Source organism: Macaca mulatta, chromosome X, assembly GCF_049350105.2.
Source record: "Macaca mulatta isolate MMU2019108-1 chromosome X, T2T-MMU8v2.0, whole genome shotgun sequence".
Taxonomy (NCBI): domain Eukaryota; kingdom Metazoa; phylum Chordata; class Mammalia; order Primates; family Cercopithecidae; genus Macaca; species Macaca mulatta.
In genome coordinates this window covers 108,510,264-108,528,902 of record NC_133426.1, presented here as the reverse complement: position 1 = coordinate 108,528,902, position 18,639 = coordinate 108,510,264, and the positions used below count along the sequence as shown (strand labels likewise).

Genomic DNA, 18,639 nt, shown 5'->3' with positions numbered 1-18,639 from the left:
AGCCATGGGAAGAGGAATAATGAGAGATAAATGTGAAAATTCAGAGTGAGGAAAGTTTGAGGAAGATCCTGAACCCCAAGCCAAAATATTGAAATATATCCTGTCTCATTATGCAAGTCACTGAACAGTTTTGAATAAAGGAAAAATAGGTGGCAATATGAAAGATGGATTGGAGCTATGTTGGAGACTGGACATTTATTAGAAAGTTAGAATAAGCCAAGCAAGAGATGATGAGGGGTGAAGTGGGGTGGTGACTAAAGGAACTGTTAGTGGATGATGATGATAAGAGACAAAACAGAACAAGAAGGACGAAGACGCTTGTCTGTGGATCAACAAAGCTGAAGGATTGTGTAACCTCATTCAGGTCCTGAGAGGGAAGAGCCCTCTTTGGGGGGCAACTGAGGAGACAGCACAATGACAAAGTGAGTCACCATTTGGGGTGAGAAAAAAGCAGTGTTGCAGAAAGAATGACTCTTGGCACAGAGCAGTGGTTGACTTCCTAGGGTTAGAGGTTTAGGTCTGCCGTCTTTTAGAAGAAGAGCACTGGTGAGGCCTTGATGGGAGTTCCCATCCCCACTCCCAAGTTCACTTATGAGCAGGTATACCTTCCTCCCTCCCCTCCCTGGCCCACTGAAGCAATGAGAAAGTGGGAGGGTCCCAGAGATTTTTCCAAACCCAGTCTGCTTTCCTGACACCCTTTATGGTTAACAGTATATTGTATACTTAAAAATTGCAGAAAGAGTAGATGTTAAGTGTTCCAACCACAAAAGGTAACTATATGGGGCAAATGCATACGTTAATTAGCTTGGTTTAGCCATTCCACAATGTATACATATATCAAAATGCCATGTTTACCCCTAAATATATACAATTCTTATTTGTTTACTAAAAATACATTTTTTAAAAATTGTTATATACGTCCATGTTGGCGTGAAAAGACATTAACTACATGTAAGGGCCTATTGCATCAGTCAAAAAGTCCACACAATTAAAACTGGGTGAAAATTCTTTCAGATGTTTATTATATACATCCCTGTGTATTTTTTTCATAAAATTGGAATCATATTGTATGATAGTGGTTCTCAATGTGTAGTCCATGGGCTACTGCAGGTCCCTGAAACAGTAAGGTCAAAACTATTTTCAAAACAATAGTAACATGTTATTTTCTGTTTTTCACTGAGTTGACATTTGCACTGATGGTGCAAAAGCAATGGCGGGTAGAGCTGCTGGTGCCTTAGCATGGATTAAGGCAGTGTCCCCATACTATACTAGTAGTGATTGCATTCTTTAGAACCACACGCTCTAATTTTTTTAATCCAAATTTATTTTAAAATGTCTTTAATAATAAAGTCCTTATTTATATAAATTGTATATGATAAAATCTCAATGATTGAGTGCATGTCTTTTTAATATTCCATGTGATGAAATAGGAAGTACGCACAAAGCATTTCTGCCGCATAGCTTAGGACAATGGTTGTCTCTAAGGTAAATATTTGCATAATCATTTTAGTTGTGCACTGAATTAGCTGCTATTTTCATGGAACATTAGTTTTACTTGAAGAATGACTGGCAGACAAACTATGGTTTTTCAGACTTGGGTATTTATTAGAGATTTTCTTGAAAATGAATGAAGTGAGACTTCAAGAAAAACAACTGACAGGATTTGTCACCAACAATAAAATTTGAGCTTTTAAGCAAAATTAGAAATTTATAAAACTTGCATCCACAAATGCAAGCTTGACAGCTTCTCTTGAAGATTTTTCTGACGAGATCAGTGGTGATAATAATGGAGGTGATGGCCTTTTTTTCTTTTTCTCCTAGGAGAAAATTGATGGAGGACCCTAGGGCTTAATGTTGTTCTTACTCAGTTTTACTGTAATCATTGTAACCCATATGACATCAAATCCACGGCGATTTAATAAATAATACAATTGCTGTGGTAACAACATGACCCTGAGTGAGGTTAGACCCAAGAATTTTTGAACCCTTACTAAGGGGAACCTGAAAATATGTCAGTCCTGGAAAAGGACTTCTGGGGTAAGATAGTATTTGAGTTTGTATTTGGAAGATGGATGCATCAGCATCTCCTGGCTTGATCCTCACTATTCAGGTAGTCTAACCAGCTTCATCTGCTCTGATTAACAGTGGAAACTTCCATAATCTTCAGGTGAAACCTATTCCCGTACATAGATGTGTGGTCTGGCCTAATGAACAAGCTACAAATCACTCAATAGGGAAATGCTTTATTTCCTAAGGTCTGGATTTTTGTGCCTTAAATCACATCACATGTGAAAGTACGAGCATAGTTCAGGTGTGGCTAAATCCTAAAAGAGTAGTTCTTTGAAAGATTTAACTTCATAGAATAATAACAATAGGTACCAGGAATTGAACATCAGCTGTATAGTATTCTATTATTCTTGGAGTTCCTGGAGCTGCATTTGTTTCCACCCTTTATCAGGCCAGGTTATTCAACTTTTCCATTGTAAGATCTATTACAATATATTTCCTTAAATTATCCTTTTGCGCTTAAGCAAAAGGCCTCATACTAAGAGTAAGATGAGAGATGGGGTAGTAAGCAATAGAGTCTCATGAAATCATGGGATATTTGGGTTGAGGTGGGCAAAATGCAAATGAGACTTCCTTCCCAATCTGGGGTCGAAAACAGTCTATAATTAATTGAGAGCTTTCCCTGTTACAAAAGTTCTATGTGACAAGGCAATTGCTCCTATAGAACAATTTCATGGGGAAGAGGAATTGAGTGGGATCAGGTATTTGTATCTAGGGACAACGAACAACTTCCAGTGAAAACAGTGAGTAGGCTTGAATATGGAATTTAATGTAAAAGATAAAACAACAAGGAATCCTACTGCAAGAAGCCTTTCCAGTTAAGGCTGTCATACAGAGATCTCTTGAAGAATGAGTTTAGGAATTGACCTTGTCTATTACTTAACTGTAATATCAGTTGAATTCACCACCTTACCAGGTTTCCTTAGTGAAACTGGAAACACTGGTAACCAGGATAGGTAATCCGGCAAATCCTGAGCCTTTTTGGGATTTTTGAAAATAGTTCGACTATGCCCTGCCTATAAAGAAAATAACAATTTGCCTCATATGCCCCCACTGAAATTCGTATTTTAAAATACGAGGTTGATATTTTAAAATATGAGGTTGATAATTTAATATTAAAACCAGATAATTAGATTTTCAGTGTGCCTGACTAGGGGACAGAGTTTAGATCAGTCCAAATTAATTGCAGTTAGAGTTCTCACCTATTGTTAATACATGAATAATACATTGATTAGCTCTAGTTAAGTTAGACATGAATGGTAAAATTTCAAGAACAACCACTAAAATTATAGAAATAGAGTATATAATATCTAGAGCAATAAAAGAAAAAATGCACTTTGAGAAAATATTTTTAATCCAAAAGTAGGTGAGAAATGAGAAAAGTGAAGCCTCAAAAAAGGAAGACAAATAGAAAGTACATAGTTCAAATGTATTTGTAATCACAATAAGTGAAAATGGCTAAATTTACTTGTTAAATATATATATAACCGGATTTTGAAAACCATCTACATGCTAAATAATAAGCATGCAGAAATTTTGAAAGCAAAAAGATAGGAAAAGTTATACCATGTAAGCATTAACCGAAAGGAGGCTGCCATAGCCAAGTAAATATGAGACTAAATAGATTTTAAAGCAAAAAACATTGTTAAAGATAAAAAGTGGGTGAATGATTAAACACACTGTTACATCCATAACATAGAATACCATTTGGAAATAAAAATGAATGAACTATTGATACATACAACAATCTAGATTAATCTCAAGGGCATTATACTGAGTGAGAAAACAAATCTCAAAAAGTCACATACTATGTGATTCCATTTTTATAACATTCTTCTTTTAGCTTTGTTATTGATACATAATAATTGTAGTATTGGTGGAGTACATGTGATGCTTTGATATGTGCCAACAAGGTGTAACGATCAAGGATATTCAGGATATCCACTACCTTAACCATTTGTCATTTCTTTGTGTTGGGACCATTTCAAATCTTCTAGCTATTTTGAATTATTGTTAACTATAGTCACCCTACTGTGCTATCGAACTCTAGAACTTATTTCTTCTATCTAACTGTATGTTTGTACTCATTAACCAATCTCTCTTCATCCCCCGCTACCCACCTCACCCAGTTCCCAGACTCAGGTAACTATCATTCTACTCTCTACCTCCATTAGATGAACCTTTTTTTGGCTCCCTCATGTGAGTGAGAACATGCAACTGCCTTTTTGTGCCTGGCTTATTTTACTTAACATAATGACCTCCAGTTCTATCCATGTTGCTGCAAATGACAGGATTTCATTCTTTTTATGGCTGAATAGTATTCCATTGTGTATATATAACATACTTTCTTTATCCATTCATCCATTGATGGACACTTAGGTTGCTTTCACATCTTGGTTATTGTGCATAGTGTTGCAATAAACACGGGGGTACAAGTATCCCATTGATATACTGATTTTCTTTTCCTTGGATAAATATCCAGTGGTGGGGACTGCTAGATTGGATGATAGTTCTAATTTTGTTGTTTTTGAGAAACCCCTATACTCTTTTCTGTAATGGCTGTACAAATTTATATTCCCACCAACAGTATATTAGTGTCCTCTTTTCTCCACATCCTCGCCAGCATGTTATTTGTTTGTCTTTTTGATAGTAGCCATTCTAAATGGGGTGAGTTGATATCTCATTCTGGTTTTGATTTGCATTTATTTGATAATTACTGATATAGAGCATTTTTTCATATACCTGTTGGCCATTTGTATGTCTTCTTTAGGGAAATGTCTGTTGAGATCCTTTGCCCACTTTAATGGAATTATTTGGGGTTTTGCTCTTGAGTTGAGTTCCTTGTATAACAGTCTTAAAATGAAAAAATTATAGAAATAGAAAACAGATTCATGGTTGCCAGGTGTTAGGCGTGGTAGGGTGGGTAGTGTGTATCACTGGAAAGGGGCAGCACAAAGGATATCTCTGTGGGGATAGAATAGTTCTGCATCTTGATTGCAGTGGTGTGATACAATGGTATAGAACTATATGATGCATTTTCTACCAGTATCAAATTCCTAATTTTAATATTGTACTACAGTCATATAAAATGTAGCCATCGGGGGAAACTGTTAGGAAAGGTACAGAAGACCTGTTGGTATTATCCTTGCAATTACAGGTAAATATATAATTATTTCACAATAAAAGTTTTTAAATGATGGTAAAAAGTTAAATTCGCCAAAAAATTATAAATTTGTGAGTATATATGAAATAACCTCAAAATATATAAAGAAGCTGGGCACAGTGGCTCAGCCTGTAATCCCAGCACTTTGGGAGGCTGAGGCAGGTGGAGCGCTTCAGGTCAGGAATTCAATAACAGGCTGGCCAAAATGGTGAAACCCCATCTCTACTAAAAACACAAAAAATTAACCGGGCGTGGTGACGCGTGCCTGTAATCTCAGCTAATCAGGAGGCTGAGGCAAAAGACTTGCTTGAACCAGAGAGGCGGAGGTTGCAGTCAGCCGAGATTGCGCCATTGCACTCCAGCCTGGGTGACAGAGCGAGATTCCATCTCAAAACATATATATGTATATATAAAGAAAAATGTTATGGAACTATAAAAGGAACAAATCAACAATCACGGAAGAATACAACATACTTCTCTAAAGTATTTAAAGAATAAGGAGAACAAAAAGTATTCTATTATTATATCTTGATAGTAAAGATATAGAATATTGAGCAATGTGGTCAACAATCTGATTTAATGGACATACACAAAATCCTGCACCAATTAATAGGAGAATACACTTTCCTCTCAAGCATACAGGGACTATTTATAATAATGATCATGAATTTGGCCATAAAACAGATCTCAACAAATTTCCAAGAATCAATGTCATAATAATCACTTTATTTGACCAAAATGCAATTAGGATAGAAATAAATAACAAGGTAATATGTTTTTAAAACCATGTATTTGAAACTTTTATTTTATTTATTTATTTATTATTTTGAGACGGGTTCTCACTCTGTCGCTCGGGCTGGAGTGCAGTGGCGCGATCATGGCTCACTGCAACCTCCGCCTCCCGGGCTCAATGGATCACACCACCTCAGCCTCCCAAGTAGCTGGGACTACAGGTGCATGCCACGTTGCACGGCTAATTTTTGTATTTTTGGTAGAGACGGGTTTGTCTATGTTGCCCAGGCTGGTCTCCAACTCCTAACCTCATGTGATTCTCCTGCCTCTCTGTATTATCCTTGCAGTTACAGGTGAATATATAATTATTTCACAACAAAAGTTTTTAAATGATGATAAAAAGTTAAATTCGCCAAAAAATTATAAATTTGTGAGTATTTAATAAAATAGCCTCAAAACATATAAAGAGGCCAGGCACAGTGGCTCAGCCTGTAATCCCAGCACTTTGGGAGGCTGAGGCGGGTGGCCTCCCATAGTGCTGGAATTACGGGTGTGAGCCACCACCTACGGTCATGTTTGGAAATTTAAAAAAAAAAAAGAAAAGTTTTTTGTAGTTTATGGGTTAAAAAAGGAAGCATAATAGAAATTCTAAAACACTGAAAACTGAATAATAACAAAAACACTAAATACCAACATTTGTAGGATTCAGTAAAAACAGTATTGCTTTTTTTCTTTATTTCTTCTAAAAGGAAAAAAAATGGGATACATTTGCCGAATGTGCAGGCTTGTTACATAGGCATACGTGTGCCATCGTGGTTTGCCGCACCTATTGACCCGTTCTCTAAGATCCCTCCCCTCACCTCCCACCCTCCAACAGGCCCTGGTGTATGTTGTTTCCCTGTGTCCCTGTGTTCTCAATGAAAATATTATTTCAAAGGAAATTTATGGTCTTAAGTTTTTATGTTATATGAAATGTCTACAACAGGCAAATCTATAAAGACAGAAAGTAAAGTAATACTTGAAAGGAGAGGCAGAGGCAAGATGAAGAGTGACAACTCATAGGTGCAGGATTTCTGTTTGGAGTAATGAAAATATTCCACAATTCATTGTGGTGATGGTTGCACAACTCTGGAAGCATACAACAAAAGGTTGAATTTTACACTTTAAATAGGTGAATTATTTAGAATGTGAATTATATCTCATAAAGCTGTTTTAAAAATCTTATGTTAGACTGGGGGGAAAAAAAGGTACGCATTAATGAGCTAAGCATCCAAATCAAAAGTTGGAAATAGACTGATAGAATAAATGTAAAGATAATAAAATGAAAAAGACAAGAGCAGAAATAGACGGAATAGAAAAAAATACGTTTGATAGAATTTTAAAAAATGAAAAATTGGTCCTGAAAAGATATAATTTAAAAAGCAAATCTTTGGTAAGACTAATCAAGAAAAAAGGTGAAAATAAACAATATTAGCACTGAACAAGAGGACATAATAATGAATATGCAGTGATTTTAAGAGATAAGAGAATACCATAATTAACTTTATGACAATGAATTTGAAAATGTGGATGAAATGGATACATTATTGGAAAAATAAAACTTGCCAAAATTGGCTCAGAAAGAAACAGAGAATTCAAAGGGTCCTATAACCACGGGAAAAAATTAAATCAGCAGTTTAAAAGTTCCCTGCCCCTCTCCTCAAAAAATAGACCCAGATGTAACAGATAAAGTCCAATCTTATACAAACTGTTCTATAGCCTAGAAATAAGTAATGTTCTTCAATGCGTTTTATGAGTCAAATATCTTTTATATTAAAACCAACACGATCAGTATAAAAAAATGAAATTTCAAACAAGTCTCAAAATATAGATGTGAAAATCTTAAACAAAATACCAGCAAGTAGAATCCAGCAATATATTTTAAAAAGTCATGATCAGAATGGTAAGGCAGAGCTGGTTTAACATTTTAAAAAATCTATCAAAGCTTAATTGATACATTCTAACACTATATGGAAATATAAAGACCCAACAAGAGCTACATCAATTTGGAAACAAAGGATACTTACTCTACTGGAAACTTACTCTACTAGATAGTAAGATACACTGTATGTGTCAGTCAGGGTAACAATATGCTATACTGAAGCAACAAATGAACCTCAAAACCTCAGTGAACTAAACAAAGGTTTATTTCCTATTTACGTAAAATTTAATGATTAGGCAGCTCTCCAATCTTCCACGCAGTTACTCAGGAACCTAAGACTTCTTGCATCTTGTGGTTCCTCCATCTAAACACACAGCCTTTTACACCAGTTTTAAATAACTTTAACCCAGAAATAATAAACATTACTTTGCTTGTAGTGTGTAGTCCAGATAGTCATATGACCTCAATCTAACTGCAAGGCAAGTTAGGAAAGTAAGTACAAAAATCATTTGGTGAGTACCAGCTATCCTTGCCATGTCATAGTAACAAAAGTAATATGGAAGAGATAAATAGATAAATGGAAGCGCTTAGAGACAGACTTAAGTAGATACAGAAAAAACTGGCAGCACAAATCAATGGAGAAAGAATGGACGGTTTAATATATGGAATTGGAAAGACTAGCTATTTGAAGAAAAATAAAGCTGGAACCCCCCTTAGCACCAAATATAAATCCAGACTACAGAGAACAAAATAAATATGAAAGCTAAAATTGTGAACTTAATAGATGATAATATAGAAGAATATCTTTGCTGCCTAGAATTAGATAACAATTTCTTAAACAAAACCTCAGAAGTAGATGCCATAAGACACAAAAGATTAATAGATTTGATTACATAAAAAATAAGAATTTCTATTCAATGAGAGACACCATAAACAAAGTTAATAGATGACAGAGAAAACTTATTTACAATACCTTTAACAAAGGATTAATAGCTAGCATATACAAAGTACTCCTGCAAATCCAAAAGAAAAGGACAGGAATACACTGCCCTATAGTGACAAAAGAGGACGGACAGGTGAGATGGCTCCTGCCTATAAAGCCAGTGCTTTGGGAGGCCAAAGCAGGAGGATAGCTTGAGGCCAGGAGTTGAAGACCAGCTTAGGCAACATGGCAAGATCCTGTCTCTACAAAGAAAAAAAAAAAAAACTATTTTAAAAAATTGTCTGAGTGTGATGGTGCATGCCTCTGCTTCCAGCTACTTGGAGCAGCTAGGCAGAAGGATTGCTTGAGCCCAGGAGGTCAAGACTGCAGTGAGGCATGTTGGTGTCACTGCACTCCAGCCTGGGTGACAGACTGAGACCCTATCTCAAAAAATAAAATAAAGTAAAATGAGAAAAATAAACTGACAAAACATGACAAATATACCCCGAGGAGATGAAAACCAAAATGCTCAGAAATAAATGAAGAGATATTCAGACTCATTATTAACCAGTTAATTGCTAATTAAAATTCAATTATAAATCCGTTTATACCTATTTGGCTGCCAAAAATTTTAAAGCTGGGACATGCCAATTGTTACTGAGGGTACAGAGATAGAAGAATTCTAACGCACACAGCTAATTAGAGTTTAGACTGGAGCTGCTATTCCAAAGAGCAATCTGACATACATAAATGAATTATACATATGCCCTATGGCTCAACAATTCCATTCATTTTATATATATTCCAGAACACTTTTCACATAGGTCCATAAGGGGACATGCATGAGGACGTTCATCACAATGTATGAGGTAACAGTAAGTTGGAAGCAGTATAGATTTTATTTCCAGGAAAATGAGGAAGTAAATTGGAGTGGATGAATACCGTGGTACATTATACAACAGTGTGAGACTACAGATGACGTACACAGAGTGACATAGATGGATCTTTAAAAAAATATTACTGAGTGGGGAAAGAAGTCAGAATGAGATCCACAGCACCATACTACTATCTAAATCCATGCATACAAAATAAAGTAAGTTTTAAAATAACTCAAACAAACATACACATCAAATAAATTAGAAGGTTGCCTTTGGGGAGGAGATGGAAGTAAAGAATAGAGAAGAAAGGAAACAAAGTAGTAAATGAATTAATAAAGAAAAGAAAATGGGTTTGATTAGATCAATGCAGATGGTATGCTACAAAGGGAAGAATATGGTTAGTATAATCCTCATCACCTAAGGTCCAAAAAAAAAAAGGAAAGAAAATAATCCATTAATGTTGTAGTAGTATAAAAGTCTAAACTGCTATAATGAAAAACTCAAAAATTGTATGACTTAAAAAATATATATTCTTTACCAAAAGAGTCTGAGGTTAATGTTCCAGGTCAGCAGAGAGGCTCTGCTACACATAGCCATTCAGGGTCCCAGGCTCATTCCATCTTGTAGCTCCACCCTTCTCTAGGTACTCAAAGTTATCTGCACTCAGCCGGTAGCTAGGAAAAGAGAGAGCACATGTCAAGCATGAGGACGTTTTATGAGGGAAAGTCTGGAACACATCACTGCTGCCACAATCCATTGGCCAGAACTCAGTCTCATGGTTGCACCCAATCATAAGGGACGCTGACCACTATAGCTAGACCACTATTAACCAGTCTAGCTGGATTCCAAGGAGTGGGCAGAAAGCATGGATATTGGAGAGCACTAACAGCCTCTACCACAGTTTGCAAGAACTTTGTTGAGGGAATTATAAAATGTTTTTAAAAGATATTAATCATCCACAATGCAGATCTCAGTGACTGCTTTTCCTGGGCAATGGTTTACAAATGTTTTCAACCTCCCTGGTACATTTCTCAGGGTTAGTTTGATGCCCAAATTTCTCTCTCCACCCTCGATGTCCATGATCAGTAATGTCTTCCATTTCCCCTGCAACTGTGTCCATCCCTCAAAACGTGAGGGCGGAGAGGCAGGCAGCGATTGGAATTAGAAAATGGACAGGATGTCGGTAACAGAGGCAGGGAATGAACATGAGATTGTACTTCCTCATATTTTCACTTCCTCATGTATTATTACTGCCTTAAAAAAATAAGCATCAGTGGCGAGGAGCAGTGGCTCACGCCTGTAATCTTAGCACTTTGGGAGGCCAAGGCAGGCAGATCACCTGAAGTCAGGAGTTCAACACCAGCCTGGCCAGCATGGTGAAACCCCATCTCTACTAAAAATATAAAAATTAGCTGGGCATGGTGGCACACGCCTGTAGTCCCAGCTACTCAGGAGGCTGAGGCAGGAGAATTGCTTGAATCCCAGAGATGGAGGTTGCAGTGAGCCTAGATCATGCCAATTCACTCCAGCCTGGGTGACAGAGCGAGAAACTCCGTCTCAAAAAAAAAGCATCAGCACGCAATTATTTTTACAATCAGAAAAAAAATGAAGTTATTGTCACTGAAAAATTAATGAGGAATTAATCTGGGAAAATCTATCATAAAAATATTTCTGGCCAGGCACAGTAGCTCACACCTGTAATCCCAGCACTTTGCAAGGCCAAAGCAGGTGGATCACTTGACGCCAGGAGTTCGAGACCAGCCTGTCCCACATGGTGAAACCCTGTCTCTACTAAATATACAAAAATCATCCGGGGATGGCAGTGCACACCTGTAATCCCAGCTACTCATGAGACTGAGGCAGGAGAATCGCTTGAACCTAGGAGGTGGAGTTTGCAGTGAGCCAAAATCGCGCCACTGCACTCCAGCCTGGGTAAGAGTGAGGGAGACTAAGTCTAAAAAAAAAAAAAAAAGTTCAACTTAAGAGGGAGGAAGTGCCTTAGCACAATTAAGTTTTATGAATGTATTGCTTTTCTACACAAGAAGAGTTTATAAACATGCTAAGGTATTTGATAAGGTAATTGGTAAGGTTTTTGATAAGGTATTTAGAAGGATTAGACTGAATCCTTCTAAACAATGAGATTTAACTCTGGGCAAAGGGAAGAGCTGTGAGATTGATGCTGCAAGGTATGAGGAATGCAGAGATGGTCCTGTCCTTTCTGCCCAGTCAAGATCGGGGGAAGGTGCTGCCCCCATCCCCTCTCATATTTCAGAACTTCTCATCTCCTGCATATGGGCACCTGACTCTTGCTCACTTCAAAAATATACCTGGACAGATGACCAAGGTGGTGACCTGAGTAAATGCTTTTGGATCCTTCCCTCCTCCCTCTCCTAAATTTCCACTGGGGTAACCCAGCCCCAGCAGAGAAGGGAGCACTGTTCCTGCCACTGGAAACCAGAATGCATGCCTTCTAGACCCTTGCAGCTGAGGGTGTCCATGAGGCCTGGAGAAGTGATTGCTGGGGGAGTATCCCTAACTGTCTCCCTGCTCTCTGCCCTTATTCACAGTGTCTGAGTGGAAGCCTCCCTGGACGCTATCTGCTGCCTCCCACCTATCATGAGCAGTGCAGTCTGGTGGGCCTTTCATGCCCCAAATCTGCATCTCCAGGGAGTCTAGGGAACCTAGCCTTACTGCACGGTTGCTGCCTTCCAGTCACCTTCCTCCTTAGTGGCCCCTCAGCCAGGCTAAGGACAGTGTCCAAGAAACTCTCACCTACTGACCATACTGATTAACTTAGACCATGTGTTCTCAACTGGACAAGTCTATAAATTCCTGGAAATTGTATACAAGGCTATGTATTGGGAGTGAGGGGAGGGTGCATATAAGTTTTCCAGGTGAGAGGCTATAAGCTATAATTATTAACATGTTTTTAATGGGAAGTATAACCCTAAATATATTAAAAACCACTGGCCCAGAAGGTCTGTGTTTATATTTGTTCTAAATAGGATGATTGTTTTTAATAGTAAAACTAATATAGTCATTATAAAAATGTCAAACAATGCAGAATGTATTGTATTCATTCATTCACTTAATAGTCTCTATTGAGCGCCTATGCAAGGCATTGAGAATACAATGGTAGAAAAAACAGACTAGGTCTTTGTATTCATGAAGCTCACAGATTAGTGGGGTATATACATTAATCAAATAATCACATGAGTGTACAGATAATTATAATTCCACATAAATACAAAGAAGGAATGGAACACAAATATGTATATGAGTATATAGCAGCAGATCAAGACATACTCTGAGGGGCTAAAATGGGAACAAAGAAAGCTTTCCTAAGGAAGTAAAATTTGAGAGGAAATAAGGAAAAGTATAAGTACTAGGCAAAGAGGATAATATAAATGTCTTGTAATCATACATCCTGCAGAATGCCATAGCTAACACATATGTATAACTGGAATAAATCACAGTCCACAAACCCAAGTGTATAAAACATCCAGCTTTTATTTTCCATAGCAATACTCATAATTTATATTTTGTCTTCTCATCCCATTGTGGTGCTGAAATGGAATCAGTTTAGGATCTGCTGTGTTTTCCATTGTGTGTCTAAGATCAAAGATGCTTACAAAGCACCTTAGAGTTGTTGGAAGAGGTCCACATGATTCTAGTATTATTGCTCTACATAACTCGCCATTCTCATTCCTTCCTCATGACCTTTTCAGATATTGTAGCTCTCTAGTTTGCTTGTGTCAACCTTGAATGATCAAGACTTTCTGTGCTGCTTCCCTGCCTTTGCTATGCTGAGATACAGAAAACTTCGTTAGACTCTATACTATATGTCTAGAAGCAATATAAAGCAGCCATGCTTCAGGTATCTCTTAATAGGTATGACATGTCACCTACACAATTTAATCCAACAAAACTGTTCAACGAATTTCCAGTCAACAGCAGACTGAACTGACTTGGAAAGCTTCCCCCTTCCCACTTGAAACTCACAGATATGATAGAATACTCACCTTCTCCAAAGACAGTAATATAGTCAAGTTCATGGTCATGAAATGGAAATCTCTAAGAAACAAAGAAGGAGCTAGCAACAATGAGCTGGAGATGAAAACAGACGGCTATTGGCTTTAAGATCTAGAGACCAGGATTTAATCCCACATAGGGACAGAAAACAATGCCTCTACGCAGTGGAAGATGGGAAGCTGGTACTGAGCTCCAATCTAAATCTAGACGCCACAGAAACACAACCAGCACATGAAATAGTAACTAGAAAACTTTATCCCACAGCAAAGATACATGAGAAGAAAGCTCATCTTTTATGTGAAGTCATGGGTGGATACAGAGCGCCTTGGGAGCAATCAGAATCCAGGCCAGCTCCATTCATAGGCTGAATTCATAATCTGTACACGTGAGAGAACTCAAAGGACATACACTAATACAAAAATTAATCTGGAACTGGTGAAACTTTTATAGCCCTAGCAGAGACAAAGGCAAGGAGAAAATATACATCTCAATAAATCACCCAGAATGCAGCACACAAAGATAAAACAGTACAAAATATGAATGAGAAGCTAGAAGACATGGCACAAAAAGGGAAAGTTTCAAAATATACCTAGAACGAAGTCCATAAAGAGAGTCTTGAGAGAATGAGGAAGGGACAATATTTGAAGAGATAGTGGCATGAATTTTTCAACAACTGATGCAAGACATGAATCCTTGAGCAGCACAAATAGAAGTAAAGCCATAGCTTGATACATCTTAGGGAAGAGCACCAACTGTACCTAACACTATATTTTCATGTGTTTAGGCTTTGGGAAATCAAAAAGCCCTTCCATAAACCTTTCCTGAAGCAAGGAATGGAAAAATGGAAAAGTAAGGAATATTCTGGGAAACAAAAGAACATAAGTTTATATATAAAACATACTATTCTGTCATATATGCACATGTGTAAATATTTACAATCTCTAGTGAAATGGTAAATCTTTTTTTAAGAAAAAGTAAGAAACTGGCCGGGCGCGGTGGCTCAAGCCGGTAATCCCAGCACTTTGGGAGGCCGAGACGGGAGGATCACGAGGTCAGGAGAGCGAGACCATCCTGGCTAACCCGGTGAAACCCCGTCTCTACTAAAAAATACAAAAAACTAGCCGGGCGCGGTGGCGGGCGCTTGTAGTCCCAGCTACTTGGGTGGCTGAGGCAGGAGAATGGCGTAAACCCGGGAGGCGGAGCTTGCAGTGAGCTGAGATCCGGCCATTGCACTCCAGCCTGGGCGACAGAGGGAGACTCCGTCTCGAAAAAAAACCAAAAAAAGAAAAAGTAAGAAACTGTTTTCAAATAAAGGAGGATATAGCACTCTTTCCAGGATTCCAGTCAGAGGGTACGTGACAATGTTTAACAGTTTTCTGTATCTGTCATCCCATTCCTTCGTAAATCATTGAACATTTTCTTCCTTCTGACTATTCAGAGGATTCTCTTGGGAACATATACAAAACGATCCCATTGAGAAACGATCCCATTGAGAAATCGTATCAGCTGTTAGTCAAGCCACAGTCTCTACCCAGCTTAACTGTCCTGCTTTCTCCTGATACTAAATTCTGAGCATAGTTATTTTAAAGCTACAACTAAGGTAATCAACATACAATAATGGTAGCTGGAGCAATGTGCTACTGTGAAGTATCAGAGACTGCCGGGCGTGGTGGCTCACACCTGTAAACCCAGCACTTTGGGAGGCCGAGGTGGATGGATCACCTGAGGTCAGGAGTTTGAGACCAGCCTCGCCAACATGGTGAAACCCCATGTCTACTAAAAATACAAAAATTAGCTGGGCATAGTGGTGGGCCCCTGTAATCCCAGCTACTTGGAAAGCGGAGGCAGGAGAATCGGTTGAACCTAGGAGGCAGGGGTTGCAGTGAACTGAGATCAGGCCATTGCACTCCAGCCTGGGCAACAAGGGAGAAATTTCATCTCAAAAAAATAAAAAGAAAGAAAAGAAAAAAGAAAGGGACTTGTAAGGGATGGGGAAGACAAATTGAGAGAGTAAGTATATTATGGATTACAGTCTAAAGATATTTGCTTAAAATCTTTAATCCATCACTTAGGTAGGCCTCTCTAGGTATGTCTAAGAAACAGTATATGAAGCAAAATGTTGATGCAGTGAAGAAATACAGAATCACAAAATTGATTTCAATCAATCCCAGTTTTGCCTATCCCCCAAAAGACCTGCCTTGGAGTTTTCCATTCTCCAAATTTCTCCAGTCCCTTGTAGTATTTCCGTAGGGGACAATTCATATCCATTGTCTGTGCATTTCAAAATTTATATTATTTCTGACTGAAATAGAACTATGGAAAAGAGTCAACTATCATATTTAGCAGAAAGCAATAACAACACTGGAAGAAATAAAATTAAAACAGGAAAAATAATTTCTGGAATTGAGAAACATGATTTTCAAATTTAAAAACTCAGACTAAATGAAAGAGATAATGTCACTGTTGAAAATTGAACAAGCAGCCAAGGTGATCAGGTGAAAATTTAAACAATAAATGAAAATGATGAAGGAAAAGATAAATCTTGGATGACCCATCCAAAAGGCCCAATACATTAATGACTTTCTAGGATGAGAAAGAGAAATAGATGAAGAAGTGATAGGTAAAGAAATTATGAAGAAAAAATTCTCTAATCTAAAGAAAATCTTGAGGCTGAACAATAAAGAGATACCCCAAGTGCCAGACACCATTATTTTTTAAAAGTTCAAATGCCTAGAAGTATCATTATAAAATTCATAAATTCCAATGATAGAGAATATTATAAAAAAGAAGTTACATAAAAAGGAAAAATATCTGACAGGTAAATTATTTTTACTTGCCATCCTGGAAGTAAGAAAACAAGGAAATATCCACACACTACTAAAAGGGAAGAGTAGTAACCCCAAAATTGTGTGCCCAACCTAGATAATCATTACAAGTCAAGGTGAAGTAAGATATTCAAGCATGCAAAGATTCAGAGAGAATACAATCCATGTCTAAATTATCACAGGTAGCATTTATTGAGCACTTAGTACTTGTCAGGTGCTGCTCTGAGCACTTTACATATCTTTACATATCAGCTCAACAACCTTATGAGATAATCCAATTCTTAGCTTCATTTTCACATAAAGAAATTGAGATAGACAGTGGTTTAAAACTCACCCAAGAAAATACAGCTTTTAAATAAATAGCTTTTAACTCAGCCACTGTCATTCTGAGATCACTAATTTAACCACTATGTACTGAATGCTACTTGGACTTTGTATAAATGTTTCTAAAGGTTTCCTATTTTTGAAGTCAGGGAGCAGTGGGAAAATAAGGCACCTCAGCGGGTGGTGTAATTATCTCATTTGGATTCAACAGTAGAGAAACATTGTTTGATTTTGAGTGCTAGCACTCATGGAATGAAGTGTGCAGAAAAGCATAGTAAATTTTCTGAATTCACAATATAATGAATGTGTAAGAATAGAAGTTTGAATAAACCAAAAAAAAAAAAAAAGGAAAAGGAAATAGGACTCAACAAAATAAAATTAATAGTAAAAATAATAGGAACGTAAAACAAAATGAAGAGAATAAAATCAAGGGTATTAAATGTTGCACTAAAGGTAAAAGGGCACAGACCATGATAGTGAATTAAAAATCCAACTATATGTTCTTTATAAGAAACACACCTACAACACAGCAACAAAGAAACGTTGAAACAAATCCGTGGGTGAGGAGGTATCAGGCATAAGCAAGCAAAAAGAAAACATGGTTGAAAATATTAATATAAGCCAAAGGAAGCTCTAAAAAAAAACACAGTTTAAATCATTATTTGTGTGAATAAAAATGGCACCTCTAAAGAAATTATAATAATCTTGTATGTACCAAACAGCATTGCAACTAAACAGATAAAGCAAAAACTGTTAGAATTACAAGGAGAACTTTAATACACCTCTATCGGAATTTGACCAACCCATTAGATGAAAAGATAATCAAAGACATAGAGAATAAATAATCAAACAACAATATTAACTCAATAGAGAGAAGTTTGCATGATATAAGGAGAGAATGTGCATCTTTTTTCTTACATGTATAAAACTTTTAAGAAATCAATCATGTCCTCAAAAACATAAAAATACATTAATAAATTGTAAAAAAGAGAATATATAGGCATATCCTCTTATCTTAACAAATAAAATTAGAAATAAATAATTAAAATGACCATAGTAATTGCCTGATAATAGAGCAATATTTTCCAAAATAACCCCTACGTCAAAAAGAAAATTAAAAATAAAGTTGCAAGTTATATGGAAAGCAAAGAAAAAGAGAATACATCATATGAAACCCTATTGTGGCGTGGCTAAAGATATACCCAGAGAAAAATCCATAGTCATAATTACCATTATTATTCAATAAAACCATAAATAAAAGAAATACACATTCTTCTTGAAGAAATTAGAAAGCACGACAGAAATAATCCAAAAACAGTAGAAGAAATTAGTAAAATTAAAGTTTAAAATAATGACCAAAAACAGCCCATTGTAAAAGTGATAAATAGTGCTCGCTTCGGCAGCACATATACTAAAATTGGAACTATACAGAGAAGATTAGCGTGGCCCCTGTGCAAGGATGACACGCAAATTCGTGAAGCATTCCATATATTTTTGAACAATGAGAACACATGGACACAGGGAGGGGAACATCACACTGGGTTCTGTTAGGGAGTGGGTGGCTAGGGGAGGGATAACATCAGGAGAAATACCTAATGTCGGTGACAGGTTGATGGGTGCAGCAAACCACCATGGCACGTGTATAACTATGTAACAAAACTGCACACTCTGCACATGTAACCCAAAACTTAAAGTATAATTTAAAAAGTGATAAAAAGTTGTTTTTTTAATCACCAATAAAATACATAAACATCATGATTATGGCTAAGAAAACA

The 18,639-nt window shown here is 37.0% G+C and overlaps 1 non-coding gene across 1 annotated transcript; it reads left to right on the top strand.

Annotated features, from left to right (window-relative positions):
• The first annotated feature begins 18,251 nt into the window (after positions 1–18,251).
• LOC114675142 (U6 spliceosomal RNA) lies at positions 18,252–18,358 on the top strand. Its single transcript, XR_003726240.1, has one exon. It is a non-coding gene; the product is annotated as a U6 spliceosomal RNA (small nuclear RNA).
• Positions 18,359–18,639: the final 281 nt, after the last annotated feature.